General features: G+C 60.2%; 1 non-coding gene across 1 annotated transcript; it reads left to right on the forward strand.

The window, feature by feature from the left end:
• The first annotated feature begins 12,219 nt into the window (after positions 1-12,219).
• LOC131867934 (5S ribosomal RNA) lies at positions 12,220-12,338 on the forward strand. The gene has a single exon (XR_009366455.1). It is a non-coding gene; the product is annotated as a 5S ribosomal RNA (ribosomal RNA).
• The last annotated feature ends 4,800 nt before the right edge of the window (positions 12,339-17,138 follow it).

Consider the following 17,138-nt stretch of genomic DNA (forward strand, 5'->3'; position numbering starts at 1 on the left):
GTCTGTTACTGGGCGAACACGAGATGCGCACAGGAAATCGATCAGCCCTCACAATGGCCCAAGGCCAGAGATCGGACTGCTACGATTTACCCCAACAATCATCGTGCCACTCTTCGCAGAGAGGTGATAGACGCCAACGAGCCCGCGCATAGAAATCGAGGTGTAAAAAGGGCGTTGAAGGCAGGAAGCCTGGACGAAAGAGGCTACGAGGTCACCTCGAAGCGGTCTAAGAATCGGGCGCACTTGGGGCGACTACCAGTGCCAACCCCTTATCCCGCGGTGCGTCCGACACACAGAAATTTCCAAGGCGGCCAAGGAGCCTCCCCGCATAGCAATCGGGGTGTGAGGTTACGGATGCAGCATTGATAGCAATCGAGGTGTGAGGCGAAGGATGCAGAAGTGAGAGCCGAGGGATGTAGCAGAGATAGCAATCGGGGTGTGTGATGCAGAAGAGATAGCAATCGAGGTGTGCGGTGGGAAGGGCCCAGCAGCCAGAATGCATGAAGCGACGGATGAAGCAGTGATGACAACCGGGCTGTGAGGAGAGGAGGGATGCAGCCAAGAAAGCAATCAGGGCTCGAGGCAAGGGATGCATCAAGGATAGCAATCATGTTGTGAGGCGAGATTCCAAAGGCTAAACGTGAGAGGCTGCAGGGTCGACTCAGAGAGGTCTATGCATGTGAGAGGCTGAAAGCAAGGTCGACTCGGAGCGGTCTATGCATCGGGCGCGCTTGGGGCGACTACCAGTGCCAACCCCTTATCCCGCGACGCGTCCGACAAAGAGAACGTTCCAAGGCGGCAGAGGAGGTTACCAGCCGAAGGATGCAGTAGCAATAACAGGTATAGTTCCGCGGCGGCCGAGAAGACTCACTGCATAGGAATCGGGATGCGAGGCGAGGGATGCGGCGGGAAGGCCCCGACGGCTAAACGGAAGAGGCTGCAGGGCCGCCTCGGAATGGTCCAAGCATCGGATGCGATTGGGACGACTACCAGTGCCAACCCCTTATCCCGCGATGCGTCCGATACACAGATAGTTCCAAGGCGGCCGAGGAGCCTCACCGCATATCAATCGGGGTGCGAGGCGAGGGATGGGGCGGGAAGGCCCCAACGGCTAGACGGAAGAGGCTTCAGGGCCACCTCGGAATGGTCCAAGCATCGGACGCGCTTGGGGCGACTGCCAGTGCCAACCCCTTATCCCGCGATGCGTCCGATACACAGATGGTTCCAAGGCGGCCGAGGAGCCTCACCGCATAGCAATCGGGGGTGCGAGGCGAGGGATGGGGCGGGAAGGCCCCAACGGCTAGACGGAAGAGGCTTCAGGGCCGCCTAGGAATGGTCCAAGCATCGGACACGCTTGGGGCGACTACCAGTGACAGCCCCCTATCCCGCGATGCGTCCGATACGAAGATGGTTCCAAGGCGGCCGAGGAGCCTCACCGCATAGCAATCGGGGTGCGAGGTGGGGGATGCGGCGAGATGGCCCCAACGGCTAGACGGAAGAGGCCACAGGGCCGCGTCGGAATAGTCCAAGCATCGGACGCGCTTGGGGCGACTACCAGTGACAACCCCTTATCCCGCGATGCGTCCGATACGAAGATAGTTCCAAGGCGGCCGAGGAGCCTCACCGCATAGCAATCGGGGTGCGAGGTGGGGGATGCGGCGAGATGGCCCCAACGGCTAGACGGAAGAGGCTGCAGGGCCGCCTCGGAATAGTCCAAGCATCGGACGCGCTTGGGGCCACTACCAGTGACAACCCCTTATCCCGCGATGCGTCCGATACGAAGATAGTTCCAAGGCGGCCGAAGAGCCTCACCGCATAGCAATCGGGGTGCGAGGTGGGGGATGCGGCGAGATGGCCCCAACGGCTAGACGGAAGAGGCCACAGGGCCGCCTCGGAATAGTCCAAGCATCGGACGCGCTTGGGGCGACTACCAGTGACAACCCCTTATCCCGCGATGCGTCCGATACGAAGATAGTTCCCAGGCGGCCGAGGAGCCTCACCGCATAGCAATCGGGGTGCGAGGCGAGGGATGCGGCGAGATGGCCCCAAAGGCTAGACGGAAGAGGCTGCAGGGCTGCCTCGGAATAGTCCAAGCATCGGACGCGCTTGGGGCGACTACCACTGCCAACCCCTTATCCCGCGATGCGTCCGATACACAGATAGTTCCGAGGCGGCCGAGGAGGTGGGGGATGCAGCGAGATGGCCCCAACGGCTAGACGGAAGAGGCTGCAGGGCCGCCTCGGAATAGTCCAAGCATCGGACGCGCTTGGGGCGACTACCAGTGACAACCCCTTATCCCGCGATGCGTCCGATACACAGATAGTTCCGAGGCGGCCAAGGAGCCTCACCGCATAGCAATCGTGGTGCGAGGTGGGGGATGCGGCGAGATGGCCCCAACGGCTAGACGGAAGAGGCTGCAGGGCCGCCTCGGAATGGTCCAAGCATCGGATGCGCTTGGGGCGACTACCACTGCCAACCCCTTATCCCGCGATGCGTCCGATACACAGATAGTTCCAAGGCGGCCGAGGAGCCTCACAGCATAGCAATCAGGGTGCGAGGCGAGGGATGCGGCGAGAAAGCCCCAACGGCTAGAGGGAAGAGGCTTCAGGTCCGCCTCGGAATGGTCCAAGCATCGGACGCGCTTGGGGCGACTACCAGTGACAACCCCTTATCCCGCGACGCGTCCGATACACAGATAGTTCCAAGGCGGCCGAGGAGCCTCACCGCATAGCAATCGGGGTGCGAGGCGAGGGATGCGGCGAGAAGGACCCAACGGCTACACGGAAGAGGCTTCGGGGCCGCCTCGGAATGGTCCAAGCATCGGACGCGCTTGGGGCGACTACCAGTGACAACCCCTTATCCCGCGACGCGTCCGATACACAGATAGTTCCAAGGCGGCCGAGGAGCCTCACCGCATAGCAATCGGGGTGCGAGGCGAGGGATGCGGCGAGAAGGACCCAACGGCTACACGGAAGAGGCTTCGGGGCCGCCTCGGAATGGTCCAAGCATCGGACGCGCTTGGGGCGACTACCAGTGACAACCCCTTATCCCGCGACGCGTCCGATACACAGATAGTTCCAAGGCGGCCGAGGAGCCTCACCGCATAGCAATCGGGGTGCGAGGCGAGGGATGCGGCGAGAAGGACCCAACGGCTAGACGGAAGAGGCTTCGGGTCCGCCTCGGAATGGTCCAAGCATCGGACGCGCTTGGGGCGACTACCAGTGACAACCCCTTATCCCGCGACGCGTCCGATACACAGATAGTTCCAAGGCGGCCGAGGAGCCTCACCGCATAGCAATCGGGGTGCGAGGCGAGGGATGCGGCGAGAAGGACCCAACGGCTAGACGGAAGAGGCTTCGGGTCCGCCTCGGAATGGTCCAAGCATCGGACGCGCTTGGGGCGACTACCAGTGACAACCCCTTATCCCGCGACGCGTCCGATACACAGATAGTTCCAAGGCGGCCGAGGAGCCTCACCGCATAGCAATCGGGGTGCGAGGCGAGGGATGCGGCGAGAAGGACCCAACGGCTAGACGGAAGAGGCTTCGGGTCCGCCTCGGAATGGTCCAAGCATCGGACGCGCTTGGGGCGACTACCAGTGACAACCCCTTATCCCGCGACGCGTCCGATACACAGATAGTTCCGAGGCGGCCGAGGAGCCTCACCGCATAGCAATCGGGGTGCGAGGCGAAGGATGCGGCGAGAAGGACCCAACGGCTAGACGGAAGAGGCTTCGGGTCCGCCTCGGAATGGTCCAAGCATCGGACGCGCTTGGGGCGACTACCAGTGACAACCCCTTATCCCGCGACGCGTCCGATACACAGATAGTTCCAAGGCGGCCGAGGAGCCTCACCGCATAGCAATCGGGGTGCGAGGCGAGGGATGCGGCGAGAAGGACCCAACGGCTAGACGGAAGAGGCTTCAGGGCCGCCTCGGAATGGTCCAAGCATCGAACGCGCTTGGGGCGACTACCAGTGACAACCCCTTATCCCGCGACGCGTCCGATACACAGATAGTTCCGAGGCGGCCGAGGAGCCTCACCGCATAGCAATCGGGGTGCGAGGCGAGGGATGCGGCGAGAAGGACCCAACGGCTAGACGGAAGAGGCTTCAGGGCCGCCTCGGAATGGTCCAAGCATCGGACGCGCTTGGGGCGACTACCAGTGACAACCCCTTATCCCGCGACGCGTCCGATACACAGATAGTTCCGAGGCGGCCGAGGAGCCTCACCGCATAGCAATCGGGGTGCGAGGCGAGGGATGCGGCGAGAAGGACCCAACGGCTAGACGGAAGAGGCTTCAGGGCCGCCTCGGAATGGTCCAAGCATCGGACGCGCTTGGGGCGACTACCAATGACAACCCCTTATCCCGCGACGCGTCCGATACACAGATAGTTCCGAGGCGGCCGAGGAGCCTCACCGCATAGCAATCGGGGTGCGAGGCGAGGGATGCGGCGAGAAGGACCCAACGGCTAGACGGAAGAGGCTTCAGGGCCGCCTCGGAATGGTCCAAGCATCGGACGCGCTTGGGGCGACTACCAGTGACAACCCCTTATCCCGCGACGCGTCCGATACACAGATAGTTCCGAGGCGGCCGAGGAGCCTCACCGCATAGCAATCGGGGTGCAAGGCGAGGGATGCGGCGAGAAGGACCCAACGGCTAGACGGAAGAGGCTTCAGGGCCGCCTCGGAATGGTCCAAGCATCGGACGCGCTTGGGGCGACTACCAGTGACAACCCCTTATCCCGCGACGCGTCCGATACACAGATAGTTCCGAGGCGGCCGAGGAGCCTCACCGCATAGCAATCGGGGTGCGAGGCGAGGGATGCGGCGAGAAGGACCCAACGGCTAGACGGAAGAGGCTTCAGGGCCGCCTCGGAATGGTCCAAGCATCGGACGCGCTTGGGGCGACTACCGTTGCCAACCCCTTATCCCGCGATGCGTCTGATACACAGATAGTTCCGAGGCGGCCGAGGAGCCTCACCGCATAGCAATCGGGTTGCGAGGCAGATTATTGGGAAGGGAACCCCCTGGGATGCGGCTCAAGCAGTGCCCAAAGGGACTGGAATGCGGAATCACATCGAGAGACCCAAATGCTATACGAGGGCTCAAATCGAATTATCGATTTGGCCACGACATGGACGCATCGGAACGACTACCTTTGCCGAACCACTCGCAATTGCATCCATACCGAAACCAATAGACATTTCCGTTAGAGCCCTCGCATAGCATTCGGGAATCTCGCATGCCCCTCTAAATCGACCAATGCTGGCGCTCAATGAAAATCCGAGCGCTACCACCGTTCGAGCGCCAGCATTGGTCGAGTTAGAGGGGCACGGGGGAGAATGCTCCAGTCAACACCTCCCCTATATAAGTTATTTGTCCGATTCTCGCACAACCGTAGTCTGCCTCGTCGAATCAAACAACGGTCCCAGATTCCGACTTCCGTTCCGTAGAGACCCAAAAGCTAGATGGAGGCTCGCAAGAAAGAGAGTCGGCGCATAGCAATCGGGTTTCTCGAACGTTTAGGGACCGAGCTCACTTGCGGATAGGGCAAAATCCGCCAAGCAACCCAAAAGCTAGACGGGGGCTCGAATCGAATCGCCTAGGCGGCCACAACAACGACGTGTTGGATCGACTACCAGTGCCAAACCATTCAGCAAGACTAGTCTGTGTCGAGGCCGGATAGAGATTCTCAGAGAGCGCCCGCATAGCATTTAGGAGACCTGCCGCGTCCCTCACACTCGACAAATGGTGGTGCACGTTTATAAATCCGAGCGATCCCAACCCTTTCAAGCACCAACATCGGTCGAGATAGAGGGGCACGGAGGGGGCTGCGTGAGACAACACAGTCCCCTATATAAGTTATTTGTCCGATTCTCACACATCCGAAGAATGGTCATCAAATCGGACAACAGCCCAAACTTCCGACTTCCGTCCCAGAAAGCCCAAGAGCTATCTAAAACGTTCATGGCCGGAACTCGATCGCGGCTATACCAGTCCGCCAAGCAACCCAAAAGCTAGACTGGAGCTCTAGTCGAATCACCTCTGTGGCCATTGCAAGGACGTGTTGGAGCGACTACCATTGCCGAACCATTCCGCAGGTCGAGTCCATACCAAGGCCGCATAGAGATTCACGATGAGCTCCTGCATAGCAATCAGGAGACTTGCCGTGTCCATCACAATCGATAAATCCTGGTGCAAGATTTTTGCATCCGAGCGCTCCAACCAGTCGAGCACCAGCATCAATCGACATAAACGGGCACGGGGGGAGGATGCTCGAGAACACTACCTCCCCTATATAAGTTATTTGTCCGATTCTCAAGCAGCCGAAGTCTGGTCATCGAATCGGGTCAAAGACCACAACTTCCGACTTTACCCACAATGCAAGTCATCGAATCGAACATCGGCCCCCGAGTCGGACTCCATGCGTATGTCAGGTCATCGGACCCAAATTCCGCCTTCCTGCGCATGGCGGGCCATCAATATCAACTCGGTCATCGGACCCAAACTCCGCCTTTTTGCGTATGGCACGCCTTCAAATCGGTCATCGGACCCAAATTCCGCCTTCCTGTGCATGGCGGGCCATCAACATCAACTCGGTCATCGGACCCAAATTCCGCCTTTCTGCGCATGGCACGCCATCAACTCGGTCATCGGACCCAAATTCCGCCTTCCTGCGCATGGCAGGTCATCGGACACAAATTCAGACCTCGCCAATATGCCTACGTATCGAATCGGTCATCGGACCCAACTTCCGACTTCATCCATACTGTAGGGTCTTTGAGGTTGGCGCGGTGCGCTCAACCCAGGGAGTCGACCCATCGAAGCATACACCTCCCCTATATAAGCTATTTGTCCGATTCCCACACCTGTGTAGTTTGCACCTCTGACCAGGACATCGACCCCAACTTCCGAACTCGACTGCAACGACGGCACCAGCGCCTTGGTGCGCACCTTGCGACGCACAGTCCCAACATTCGCCTTCCTGCACATGGCAGGTCATCGGACCCAAATTCCGACCTCGCGAGTATGCCTACATATCGAATCGGTCATCGGACCCAACTTCCGACTTCATCCATACCGTAGGGTCTTTGAGGTTGGCGCGGTGCGCTCAACCCGGGGAGTCGACCCAACGAAGCATACACCTCCCCTATATAAGCTATTTGTCCGATTCCCACACCTGTGTAGTTTGCACCTCCGATCAAGACATCGACCCCAACTTCCGAACTCGCCTCCAACGACCGAACCAGCGCCTTGGTGCGCACCTTGCAACGCACAGTGCCAACATTCGCCTTCCTGCACGTGGCAGGTCATCGGACCCAAATTCCGACCTCGCGAGTATGCCTACATATCGAATCGGTCATCGGACCCAACTTCCGACTTCATCCATACCGTAGGGTCTTTGAGGTTGGCGCGGTGCGCTCAACCCGGGGAGTCGACCCAACGAAGCATACACCTCCCCTATATAAGCTATTTGTCCGATTCCCACACCTGTGTAGCTTGCACCTCCGATCAGGACATCGACCCCAACTTCCGAACTCGACTAAAAAGACCGCACCAGCGCCTTGGTGTGCACCTTGCAACGCACAGTGTCAACATTCGCCTTCCTGCACATGGCAGGTCATCGGACCCAAATTCCGACCTCATGAGCATACCTACTAATCGAATCGGTCATCGGACCCAACTTCCGACTTCATCCATACCGTAGGGTCTTTGAGGTTGGCGCGGTGCGCTCAACCTGGGGAGTCGACCCATCGAAGCATACACCTCCCCTATATAAGCTATTTGTCCGATTCCGACACCTGTGTAGTTTGCACCTCCGCTCAGGACATCGACCCCAACTTCCGAACTCGCCTGCAACGACCGAACCAGCGCCTTGGTGCGCACCAAAAGTGCGCACTTTTGGAGGGCACTTTTGTGCGCTCCAAAGGTGCGCACTTTTGGAGGGCACTTTTCTGCGCTCCAAAGGTGCGCACTTTTGGAGGGCACTTTTTGGAGGGCACTTTTCTGCGCTCCAAAGGTGCGCACTTTTGGAGGGCACTTTTTGGAGGGCACTTTTCTGCGCTCCAAAGGTGCGCACTTTTGGAGGGCACTTTTTGGAGGGCACTTTTCTGCGCTCCAAAGGTGCGCACTTTTGGAGGGCACTTTTTGGAGGGCACTTTTCTGCGCTCCAAAGGTGCGCACTTTTGGAGGGCACTTTTTGGAGGGCACTTTTCTGCGCTCCAAAGGTGCGCACTTTTGGAGGGCACTTTTTGGAGGGCACTTTTCTGCGCTCCAAAGGTGCGCACTTTTGGAGGGCACTTTTTGGAGGGCACTTTTCTGCGCTCCAAAGGTGCGCACTTTTGGAGGGCACTTTTTGGAGGGCACTTTTCTGCGCTCCAAAGGTGCGCACTTTTGGAGGGCACTTTTTGGAGGGCACTTTTCTGCGCTCCAAAGGTGCGCACTTTTGGAGGGCACTTTTGTGCACTCCAAAGGTGCGCACTTTTGGAGGGCACTTTTCCTGTGCTCCAAAGGTGCACACCTAGGTGAGCACCTTCGACCACACCTTGTAGCACACCAAACTCTGACTTTCGACTTCATCCGCAATGCAGGGTCTTTGAGGTTGGCGCAATGCGCACAACCAGGGGAGTCGACCCATCAAACCCAACACCTCCCCTATATAAGCTATTTGTCTGATTCTCATACATGCGTAGCCTGCAGGAGCAATTAGGACATCGACCCCAACTTTCGGCTTCTAAACGAAAACAAGGTCTTTGAGGTTGGTGTAATGCGAACAACTAGGGGAGTCAACCCATCAAACCCAACACCTCCCCTATATAAGCTATTTGTCTGATTCTCATACATGTGTAGTCTACAGGAGCAATTAGGACATCGACCCCAACTTTTGACTTCTTAACGAAAACAAGGTCTTTGAGGTTGACGTAATGCGCACAACCAGGGGAGTCGACCCATCAAACCCAACACCTCCCCTATATAAGCTATTTGTCCGATTCTCATACATGTGTAGCCTGCAGGAGCCATTAGGACATTGACCCCAACTTTTGACTTCTTAACGAAAACAAGGTCTTTGAGGTTGGCGTAATGCGCACAACCAAGGGAGTTGACCCATCAAACCCAACACCTCCCCTATATAAGCTATTTGTCTGATTCTCATACATGTGTAGCCTGCAACAACGATTAGGACATCCACCCCAACTTCTGAATTCGTCTGCGTTGACCGCACCAAAGGTGCACGCCTTGGTGCTCACCAAAATCCGACTTCCGACTTCTTCTGCTATGCGGGGTCTTTGAGGTTGGCGCAGTGCGCACAACCAGGGGAGTCAACCCACCGAATGCAACACCTCCCCTATATAAGCTATTTGTCTGATTCTCATACATGCGTAGACTGCAGCAATGATTAGGACATCCACCCCAACTTTTGACTTCTTAAACAAGACAGGGTCTTTGAAGTTGGTGCAGTGCACACAACCAGGGGAGTCGACCCATCAAACGCAACACCTCCCCTATATAAAGCTATTTGTCCGATTCTCATACGTGTAGTCTGCAGCAGCGATTAGGACATCGACCCCAACTTCCGAATTCGTTTGCATTGACCGCACCAAAGGTGCACGCCTTGGTGTGCACCCTGGAGTGCACTTTGGTGCTCACCTCGGTGCACACTTTGGTGTGCACCTCGGTGTGCACCAAAGGTGCGCACCTTGGAGCGCACCAAAGGTGTACACTTTGGAGCGCACCACATAGGGTCTTTGAGAGGTTGGCGCAGTGCGCACACCAAGGTGGGTGTTGAGGTGCGTGCCGAGGTGGGTGGGTGCTAGGGTGCGCTCCATGGTGGGTGCCAGGGTGGGTGCGTGCTAGGGTGGATTCCAAAGAGGGTCATAGGGTGGGTGCCAAGGTGGGTTGGTGATATAGTGGGTTCAAAGGTGGGTACTAGGGTGGGTTCCAAGGTGGGTCACAAGTTGGGTGCCAGGATGCGTGGGTGTTAGGTTGGGTGCCAAGGTGGGCTCCTGCGTGGGTGGGTGCTAGGGTGGGTTTCAAGGTGGACGCGAGGGCGGGTGCCAAGGTGGGTAACAAGTTGGGTGTTAGGATGGGTGAGTGCTAGAGTGGGTGCCAAGGTGGGTGGGTGCTAAGGTGGATGCCAAGGTGGTTCACAGGGTGGGTGGGTTCTAGGGTGAGTTCCAAGGTGGGTCACAGGTTCAGTGCTAGGGTGGGTGTCAAGGCGGGTGTCGAGGTGCCTGGGTGCTAGGGTGTGGATGCCAATGTGGGTCATAGGGTGGGTACTAGGGTGGGCTGCAATGTGGGTGCCAAGGTGGGTAACATGCTCGGTGGGTTCTAAATTGGGTGCCAGGGTGGGTGTGCACCCACCTTGCCCGAGGTGGGTGCCAAGGTGCCAGTGTGGGTGGGTGCTAAGGTGGATGCCAAGGTGGGTGAGAAGGTGGGTGATAGGTTGAGTGGTAGGATGGGTGGGTGCCAAGATGGGTCACAGGGTGGGTGCAAGGGTGGGTAGGTGCTAGGGTTGGTGTCAGGGTGGGTGGGTGCTAGGTTGGGTTCCAAGGTGGGTGCGAGGGTGAGTGTCAAGGTGGGTCACAGGTTAGGTGCTAGGATGGGTGAGTGCTAGGGTGCAAAGGTGCCAGGGTGGGTGCTAGGATGGGTCGATGCTAGGGTGAGTGGCAAGGTGGGTCCACAAGTGTCAAGGTGGGTGCCGAGGTGGGTGCCAAGTCGGCGACTGCTATGGTGGATGCCAAGGTGGGTCACGGGGTGGGTGCCAAGTTGCTAGGTTGGGTTCCAAGGTGGGTGCCAACGTGGGTGCTAGGGTGCGTGGGTTAAAGGGTGTGTCACAACGTGGGTGCCAGGATGGGTGCGCACCCACACTGGCCAAGACGGGTGCGGGTGCAAGGTTGGGTTCCAAGCCCGGTCACAGGCTGGGTGCTAGGATGGGTGGGTGCCAAGGTGGGCACCAGGGTGGGTGCACCCACCCTGGCCAAGGTGGGTCACGGGGTGGGTCCTAGGGTGGGTAACGGGGTGGGTACTAAGGTGCGTGCCAAGGTGGGTCATAGGGTGGGTGCCAAGGTGGGCACCAGGGTGGGTGTGCACCAACCCTAGCCAGGGTAGGTCACGGGGTGGTTGTCGGGGTGGGCGTCAAGGAGCCAAGGTGGGTGGCAAGTAGCCAAGTTGCGTGCCAAGGTGGGTGTCGGGGTGGGTGCCAAGGATCCAAGGTGGGTGCCAAGGAACCAAGGTGGGTGTCTGGGTGGGTGCCGAGGTGGGAGCCAGGGTGGGTCCCAAGGTGAGTGCAAAGGTGGGTGCCAGGGTCAAGGTGAGTGCCAATGTGGGTTCCAAGGTGCCAGGGTCAGGGTGAGTGCCAATGTGGGTTCAAAGGTGCTAAGTTGGGTGCGAGGTTGGGTGCGAGGGTGGGTGGGTGCCAAGGTGTGCTAGGTGGAAGCCCGGGTGGGTCGGCATCCCATGGGTGTCGAGTTGGGTGCCTGATGGGTGCTTCTTGTCAAGTTTTAGTCGTCGGGACTCATTTCGAGCCTTAGAGGTCGTTTCTTGTCCGGTTGCCCTGTCTTCGACCTGGGAACCCAATTTTGGTCCTCGGGTCCCATTTTTTTTTGTCTCGCATCCCACTTTTGGCCTGTGGCCTTTTCGGGGTCGATTCTCGTTTTGGGCATCAGAGCATGTTTCTTCTCCTAAAACCCAATATTTGTTTATTAAGTCTCGGAACATATTTTTGTTCTCGTGGACCCATCATGGGTCTTGGAACGCATTTGTGGTCCTTGGGTCCCATTTTGCATCCCGAAACTTGTGTTTTGGTGCTTGATCCCTATTTTGGGTGCCCACCTTGCACCAAGTGCGCACCCGGGGCAAACCGAGCGCCTTGGTGCACCGGGGCAAGATCGAGCGTGCACCCGAGGCGCCCCGAACATGCACCAAGGTGCACTCGGCCCACATGTGAGCGCAGGTCGTTGCGCCCGAGGTGGTGTGTGGGCACCGCGTTGCAGACGGGACACTGCACGCACACGACGCCCCCTCCAGGTGCACGCACGTAGGCTGGGCCGGGTGCACACCCGACGCCCTAGCAAGGTGCGCGCACCCGGGCAGGGCTCACACTTGGCGAACGGGGCGCACTTCGCGAGGGAGGGTGTGCACCTCGACGGGGGTGGGTGGCCGGGGTGGATTCGCACGTGGGTCGCGGTTTGCTAAGTACACACTGCGACAAGCTCATAACGGGTGCGATCATACCAGCATTAGTGCACCGGATCCCATCAGAACTCCGCAGTTAAGCGCGCTTGGGCCGGAGTAGTACTGGGATGGGTGACCTCCCGGGAAGTCCCGGTGTTGCACCCTTTTTTAGTTTTTCGCCGGGCGTCGCAATGCTATTTGAATAAACCTTTTGCCCGTTTGCGTTCTCGTCGGGGCCGGGCCGGGCCGGGGTGCGCTGCCCGCACTACCGCGCGCGCGGGGGCGACACCGAGCGCGCACCCGAGGCGCCCCGAGCACACAGGCCACGGTGCAACCCGGGCGTTGTGCGCGCACCCCGGTGCGCCCGAGGTGCTGCGCGCGCACCCAGGTGAAATCGGTGTGCACCTCGGCCAGTGCGCGCTCGGTCGAGTCGCGCACGTTGGCCAAGGTGCACGGTGATGTTTCTTACTCTAAGGTTCCGCACCAGACGCCCGGGACAGGTGAGCGAAGCTGGGCGGGGCCGGGTGCGCGGCCGGGGCAGGTGCACGCAGCTGGAGAGAGCTTTGGAGCACACTTCGGAGCGCACCAATGATGCGCTCCATTCAAAAGTTTCCTGAAAAGGCAAAAAAAGTTGAGATTATAGAATTTCCCACTTGAGAGATTGTAAAAAAAAAAAATTTAAAATGAAGGAAACGCGGGTGCCAAGGTGTGCGCAGCCCAGCCAAGGTGTGCGCACCAAGGCGCCCACCCTGGCGAAGGTGCACGCAAGGTGCGCACCCGAGGCAAACCGGACAATTAACCCAACTTTCGACTTCGCGCGCACCTTGGAGCGCACTTCGGAGCGCTCCTTGGTGCGCACCAATCTTGGGCACCTCGGAGTGCACCATGGCGCCCACCAAGGTGCGCACCCGGGGCAAACCGAGCTCCGACTTCGTGCGCACCTTGGAGCGCACGAAAGGTGCGCACCATGGCGCCCACCAAGGTGCGCAGCCCAGCCAAGGCGTGCGCATCAAGGTGCGCACCCTGGCGAAGGTGCGCACCCGGGGCAAACCGAGCTCCGACTTCGTGCGCACCTTGGAGCGCACAAAAGGTGCGCAACCCAGCCAAGGTGTGCGCACCCCGGTCAAACCGAGCTCCGAATCGTGCGCACCAGAGGTGCACGCCATCGTGCGCACCTTGGAGCACACTTCGGAGCCCTCCTTGGTGCGCGCCGATGTTGCGCACCTCGGAGCGCACCCGGGGAAAACAATGCAATTAACCCGACTTTCGACTTCGTGGGCACCTCGGAGCGCTCTCGGGTTCGCACCTCGGAGCACACCGAGGTGCGCACCTTTGATGCGCTGCCTTCACCAATTTCCAGAAAAGGCAAGAAAACATTGAGAAGGTGTGCGCACCGAGGTGCCCACCCTGGCGAAGGTGCACGCGAGGTGCGCACCCGGGGCAAACCGGGCTCCGACTTCGTGCACGCCGCACCTTGGAGCACACTTCGGAGCGCTCCTTGGTGCGCACCAGGGCGCGCAACCCAGCCGAGGTGCCCACCCCGGCGAAGGTGCACGCGAGGTGCGCACCCGGGGCAAACCGGGCTCCGACTTCGTGCACGCCATGGTGCCCACCGCGGCGAAGGTGCACGTGAGGTGCGCACCCGGGGCAAACCGGGCTCCGACTTCGTGCACGCCGCACCTTGGAGCACACTTCGGAGCGCTCCTTGGTGCGCACCATGGTGCCCACCAGGGCGCGCAACCCCGCCGAAGGTGCACGCGAGGTGCGCACCCGGGGCAAACCGGGCTCCGACTTCGTGCACGCCGCACCTTGGAGCACACTTCGGAGCGCTCCTTGGTGCGCACCATGGTGCCCACCAGGGCGCGCAACCCCGCCGAAGGTGCACGCGAGGTGCGCACCCGGGGCAAACCGGGCTCCGACTTCGTGCACGCCATGGTGCGCACCGCGGCGAAGGTGCGCACCCGGGGCAAACCGGGCTCCGACTTCGTGCACGCCGCACCTTGGAGCACACTTCGGAGCGCTCCTTGGTGCGCACCAGGGCGCGCAACCCAGCCGAGGTGCCCACCCCGGCGAAGGTGCACGCGAGGTGCGTACCCGGGGCAAACCGGGCTCCGACTTCGTGCACGCCGCACCTTGGAGCACACTTCGGAGCGCTCCTTGGTGCGCACCATGGTGCCCACCAGGCCGCGCAACCCAGCCAAGGTGTGCGCACCAAGGTGCACGCGAGGTGCGCACCCGGGGCAAACCGGGGTCCGACTTCGTGCACGCCGCACCTTGGAGCACACATCGGGGCGCTCCCGGGTTCGCACCGGCGTTGCGCACCGTGGTGGGCACCTCGGAGCACACCAAGGTGGGCAGCGAGGTGCGCACCTTTGATGCGATGCCTTCACTAATTTCCATAAAAGGCAAAAAAAAAACGAGATTTTAAAATTTCCGTTTTGAAAGATAGTGAGAAAAAGGGAATGCTGGTGCCATCTTGAGCCCGCCCTGGTGCGCAGCCCAGCCAAGGTGTGCGCACCAAGGTGCCCACCCTGGCGAAGGTGCGCGCCCGGGCAATTAACCCAACTTCCAACTTCGCGCGCGCCAGGGTGGGAGCGCACCCAACAACCGGGCCTGGGAAGAGCCAATGCGAGAAACCCCACCAAACGCTCTGACAAAAAAAGAGGGGGCGCTCCAGTAACCCCGCTTCGGAGCGCACCCTGGGCAAACCCAGCCAAGGTGCCCACCCCGGCCAAGGTGCAGGCGAGGTGCGCACCCGGGGCAAACCGGGCTCCGACAACGTGCACGCCGCACCTTGGAGCACACTTCGTAGCGCTCCCGGGTGCGCACCTCAGAGCACACCAAGGTGGGCAGCGAGGTGCGCACCTTTGATGCGCTGCCTTCACTAATTTCCAGAAAAGGCAAAAAAAAAAGGAGATTTTAAAATTTCCGTTTTGAAAGATAGTGAAAAAAACGGAACGCGCGTGCCATCTTGAGCCCGCCCTGGTGCGCAGCCCAGGTAAGGTGCCCACCCTGGCAAAGGTGCGCACCCGGGCAATTAACCCTACTTCCGACTTCGTGCGCGCCAGGGTGGCAACCGGGCCTCGGAAGAGCCAATGCGAGAAACCCCACCAAACGCTCCGACAAAAAAAGAGGCGGCGCTCCAATAACCCCGCTTCGGAGCGCAGCCGGGGCAAACCCAGCCAAGGTGCCCACCCCGACGAAGGTGCACGCGAGGTGCGCACCCGGGGCAAACCGGGCTCCGACAACGTGCACGCAGCACCTTGGAGCACACTTCGAAGCACTCCCGGGTGCCCACCGGCGTTGCGCACCGTGGTGGGCAGCGAGGTGCGCACCTTTGATGCGCTGCCTTCACTAATTTCCAGAAAAAGGCAAAAAAAAATGAGATTTTAAAATTTCCGTTTTGAAAGATAGTGAAAAAAAAGGAACGCGGGTGCCATCTTGAGCCCGCCCTGGTGCGCAGCCCAGGCAAGGCATGCGCACCAAGGTGCCCACCCGAGGTGCACACCCGGGGCAAACCGGGCTCCGACTTCGTGCAGGCCGCACCTTGGAGCACACTTCGGAGCGCTCCTTGGTGCGCACCATGGTGCCCACCAGGGCGCGCAACCCAGCCAAGGTCTGCACACCAAGGTGCCCACCCCGGCGAAGGTGCACGCGAGGTGCGCACCCGGGGCAAACCGGGCTCCGACTTCGTGCACGCCATGGTGCCCACCGCGGCGAAGGTGCACGCGAGGTGCGCACCCGGGGCAAACCGGGCTCCGACTTCGTGCACGCCGCACCTTGGAGCACACTTCGGAGCGCTCCTTGGTGCGCACCATGGTGCCCACCAGGGCGCGCAACCCAGCCAAGGTGTGCGCACCAAGGTGCACGCGAGGTGCGCACCCGGGGCAAACCGGGGTCCGACTTCGTGCACGCCGCACCTTGGAGCACACATCGGAGCGCTCCCAGGTTCGCACCAGCGTTGCGCACCTTTGATGCGCTGCCTTCACTAATTTCCAGAAAAGGCAAAAAAAAACGATATTTTAAAATTTCCGTTCTGAAAGATAGTGAAAAAAACGGAACGCGGGTGCCATCTTGAGCCCTTCCTGGTGCGCAGCCCAGGCAAGTTGTGCGCACCAAGGTGCCCACCCTGGCGGAGGTGCGCGCCCGGGGCAAACCGGGCTCCGACTTCGTGCACTGCATGGTGCCCACCAAGGCGCGCAACCCAGCCAAGGTGCCCACCGCAGCGAAGGTGCACGCGAGGTGCACACCCGGGGCAAACCGGGCTCCGACTTCGTGCACGCCGCACCTTGGAGCACACTTCAGAGCGCTCCTTGGTGCGCACCAGGGCGCGCAACCCAGCCGAGGTGCCCACCCCGGCGAAGGTGCACGCGAGGTGCGCACCCGGGGCAAACCGGGCTCCGACTTCGTGCACGCCATGGTGCCCACCGCGGCGAAGGTGCGCACCCGGGGCAAACCGGGCTCCGACTTCGTGCACGCCGCACCTTGGAGCACACTTCGGAGCGCTCCTTGGTGCGCACCATGGTGCCCACCAGGCCGCGCAACCCAGCCAAGGTGTGCGCACCAAGGTGCACGCGAGGTGCGCACCCGGGGCAAACCGGGGTCCGACTTCGTGCACGCCGCACCTTGGAGCACACATCGGGGCGCTCCCGGGTTCGCACCGGCGTTGCGCACCGTGGTGGGCACCTCGGAGCACACCAAGGTGGGCAGCGAGGTGCGCACCTTTGATGCGATGCCTTCACTAATTTCCATAAAAGGCAAAAAAAAAATGAGATTTTAAAATTTCCGTTTTGAAAGATAGTGAGAAAAAGGGAATGCTGGTGCCATCTTGAGCCCGCCCTGGTGCGCAGCCCAGCCAAGGTTTGCGCACCAAGGTGCCCACCCTGGCGAAGGTGCGCGCCCGGGCAATTAACCCAACTTCCAACTTCGCGCGCGCCAGGGTGGGAGCGCACCCAACAACCGGGC

The sequence above is a fragment of the Cryptomeria japonica genome, unplaced genomic scaffold, assembly GCF_030272615.1.
Source record: "Cryptomeria japonica unplaced genomic scaffold, Sugi_1.0 HiC_scaffold_191, whole genome shotgun sequence".
In the NCBI taxonomy this organism is placed as follows: Eukaryota; Viridiplantae; Streptophyta; class Pinopsida; order Cupressales; family Cupressaceae; genus Cryptomeria; species Cryptomeria japonica.